The sequence below is a fragment of the Dama dama genome, chromosome 3 (genome assembly GCF_033118175.1).
Source record: "Dama dama isolate Ldn47 chromosome 3, ASM3311817v1, whole genome shotgun sequence".
Taxonomy (NCBI): domain Eukaryota; kingdom Metazoa; phylum Chordata; class Mammalia; order Artiodactyla; family Cervidae; genus Dama; species Dama dama.
Genome location: NC_083683.1, coordinates 43,057,452 through 43,061,449, shown reverse-complemented (window position 1 = coordinate 43,061,449; position 3,998 = coordinate 43,057,452). Strand labels below are relative to the sequence as shown.

At 43.4% G+C, this 3,998-nt stretch overlaps 1 pseudogene; it reads left to right on the top strand.

The window, feature by feature from the left end:
- The first annotated feature begins 2,125 nt into the window (after positions 1-2,125).
- On the top strand, positions 2,126-3,384 carry LOC133042814 (3-hydroxyisobutyrate dehydrogenase, mitochondrial-like; annotated as a pseudogene).
- The last annotated feature ends 614 nt before the right edge of the window (positions 3,385-3,998 follow it).

Sequence of the window (3,998 nt, the reverse complement as noted above, 5' to 3'; positions counted from 1 at the left end):
AAGCCAGAATACTAGAGTGGGTAGCCTTTCCCTTCTCCAGGGGATCTTCCCAACCCAGGGATCGAACCCAGGTCTCCGGCATTGCGGGCGGATTCTTTACCAGCTGAGGCACAAGGGAAGTCGAAGAATACTGGGAATCACCTGAATCTAACAATAATAGTTCTTAATATAAATGAGAATCAAGATACTACTACATGGTAGCATATAAGTGCTTATTATGTGACAGATACACAATTATCTCATCACAACTCTATGAGGTAGGTACCACTGCCACTGTTTTACAAATGAGGAAATTGATGATCCAAGGGGTTAACTTATTCAAGGTCACACATAAGTGTCAAAGTCACGATTTGAATCCAGGTCTGTCTGACGACTCCAGAACCATTATGCTCTATTCCTCCCTTTGTTCATTCATTTATTCATGTAGTTATTTAACAGTTTATTCATTGATACCCTCCTAGGTACCAGGCACTGTGTGAACTGTTAACTGTGAAGTGTTCTTCCTTTCAAGAAGCTTACAGTCGAATGCAGGAAGCTAACATAAAGTAACTACTCATTCATGCATGATTATAAGCTGAGATAGATATGCTAAAGGAAAGGCAAGGTTCTACAACAAAGGAGTTTACCTGACTAGAGTATCAAGGAGGCTTCCCTGAAGAAGTGATCCTGGAGCTGAGAGCTGATGAATGAGCAGGAGTTAATCAGGCAAAGTGGTGAGAACGGAGAGCATTCCAGGCTGCAGGGGCAGCAAGTGCAAAAGCCCTCCTACAAAAGGAACCAAGATTTTCTGCAGGGAAGAAAGAGGCCTAGGGGCTGAAGAGCACAGAGTAAGGGGTAAGCAGCATGAGAGGAGAGCAGAGAGGCAGTAGGGTCAGACCACTGCAGACATTGCAGTAATAAGATGTTGAGTTTTTTTGGTTTGACAAATTGGAGGAAACAGACACTCAAGAGAGCTGGTGAGAAGGTGAAAGTGAAAAATGAAAAATGAAAGCGTTAGTTGCTCAGCCATGTCCGACTCTTTGTGACCCCATGGACTGTAGCCTGCCACGCTCCTCTCTCCATGGAATTCTCCAGGCAAGAATACTGGAGTGAGTAGCCATTCCCTTCTCCAGGGGATCTTCCCAACCTAGGGCTGGAACCCAGGTTTCTTGCATTGTAGGAGGATTCTTCACCATCTGGGCCTCCAGGGAAGCCTGGTGAGAAGTAAATAAATCTAACCTCTATGGAGGTTATTCATCAATATCTATAAAAAACCAAAATATGTAAAATGACATATCAGGGTTATTTATTTCAGCATTGTTTTTAGTAGCAGAAGAGTGAAAATAACAAATCTCTCTTGGTTGGTTAAACTGATTATGGTACATCATATAAAAGAATAAAATGCAGTTGTGAAAAAGTCAGGACACACTTTCTACTGATATAGAAACATCTCCAAGATATATTAAGTGGGGGAGAAAAGTTGCAAACTAAACTCTGCATAGTTTGCTGTTTGTATATTTAAAAGAGGGGATATAAGTTTATGTCAGCATTTGCTTGATTCTAATGAAGAAACTGTGGAAATGTATACAAGAAAGCAATTATGTGGTTATGTGTGTTATGTGAGTTGGGAAGGTTGGGTAAATGGAGAACAGGAGTGAAAGAGAGACTCTTCCCTTTATACCACTTGGTCCTTTTTGGTTTTTTAACATATTACCTATTCAACAAAAATGAATACATTCATGTAAAAATAGTTTCAACCTTTGTCTAAAGGATAATGCAATGCCGCTAAAGAATTTTAAGCAGTAGGGTGATGTCAGAGTTGGCTTTAGAAAACAATTTCCAAGGTTGAAATGTGGGGAATGAATTGAAAGAGGGTCAGAGTGGATGCTGACAGGACAGTCAATGAGATATCACTTCATATGCGCACTAGAATGTCTATACCAATAAAGACAGACAGTAACAAGTGCTGGCGCAGATGGGGGGAAATTGGAACCCTTATACATGGCTGGGGGGGATATAAAATGGTGTGGCTATTTTGGTAAATAATTTGGCAGCTCCTCAAAAATGTTAAAGAGTTGCCATATGACCCAACAATTCCTCTCATAAGTAAATAACCTAATAGAATTGAAAACATGTATCAGTGCTCATGCCCCATGCACCCTTGCAGTCAGTGGGTGAGCTAGGGCAGCAAGGCAGCCTCCTTATAGCTCTGTGGAGTGCCTCTAGCCTCCCTACTGGAGTCGCTGGCAGGGGCCAGCCTTGCAGTGGTGTGTTCTACATCAATGGCTCCAGCTGGATTCATTGGACTAGGCAAATGGGGCATCCCATGGCAAAAAAGAAAAAAAAAAAGAAAAAAAAAAATCTCATGGACATGGCTATCCGCTTGTTATTTATGATGTGTTCCCTGATGCATGCAGAGAATTTCTAGATGTAAGTGAGTGTCTTCTCCGGCAGATGTAGCCAGCAAGGATGGAATTATTACAGTGTTGCTCACCAGTATCAATGCAATAGAAGCTTATTCTGGAGCAAATGGGATTCCAAAAAAAGCGAAGCAAGGTACTCTAGTACTCTAGTACTATTGATCCTATAGTTTGGAAAGATTTGGCCAAAGAAGTTGAGAAAATGGGAGCAATTTTCAGGCTTGCCCCTGTTTCTGATGGTGTGGAAGCTACTCAGTCTGGGAGCCTCACGTTTATGGTGGGAGGTGTGTTGCGCTAAGTTGCTTCAGTTATGTCCTACTCATTGTGACCCTATGGACTGTAGTCCACCAGACTCCTCTGTCCGTGGGGATTCTCCAGGCAAGAATACTGGAGTGGGGTGCCATTTCTCACTCCAGGGAATCTTCCTGACCCAGGGATCAATTCCGTGTCTCTTATGTCTCCAGTGTTGGTAGACAGGTTCTTATCGCTAGTGCCACCAGAGGAGTCACAGACAAATTTGCTGCTGCCCAAGAGTTGCTGGGGAGCAAGGATTCCAGTGTGCTGTATTGTGGAGCCCGTGGGCCTGGGCAGGCTCTGAGGATCTGCTACAACATACTGTTAGCTATTGGTATGATTGGAACTGCTGATGCTATGAATCTGGGAATCAGGCTAGGACCTGACCCAAAACTATTGGCCAAAATTCTAAATGTGAGCTCAGGACAGCATTGGTAAAGTGCTGCTTATAATCCCGTATCTGGGGTGACTGATGGAGTTCCCCTCCCTAATAACTATCAGGGTGCATTCAGAACAACACTCATGGCTAAGGATCTGGGATTAGCACACGACTCTAATGTTAGCACAAACACCCCAATCTTTCTGGGCAGTCAAGCCCATCAGATCTGTGTGGATGATGCATGTAAAGGGCTGCTCAAAGAAAGGCTGCTTGTCCGTGTTCCAGTGTCTATGAGAAGAGGAGACATTCTGAGTCTGTCCACCTTTGGCAGTGGACACTATTGGAAACCAAACTCTATCTCGGAACCTCTTTATTGCTCACTCTGCAAGTAAATAGGTCTGTCTGTTTTCAATTGTCTAGGTCACAGTAAACCCTGGGATGTTTTTCACCCATTTTTAGCTGCTTATTCTTTTTAAAATCTATTTAGCAAATATGTAATACCTGAAATTTTTTCCCTGTAAGCCTCTAATGATCCCTTGCTAACTAGCTGATTGGCTTTTTCAAAAACTTGAGAACTTCTCTAGTAGTATAAGGATCCCCCTGCCAATGCAGGGGACATGGGTTTGATCTCTGGTCGGGGAAGATTCCACATGCTGCGGAGCAACCAAGCCCATGTGCCACAACTACCAAGCCTATGTGCTGCAACTGCTGAAGCCGGTACACCCAGAGCCTGTGCTCCACAACAAGAGAAGCCACCACAAAGAGAGGCCGAGCACCACAACAAAGAGTAGCCCCGGCTCACCACAGCTAGAGGAAGCCCGAGTGCAGGAACGAAGCCCCAGCACAACCAAAAAAATAAAAGATCCCTGAGCATATTTAGGTAAATTGTTGCATATTTCAATTACTACAATTTACAAATAAAGCCT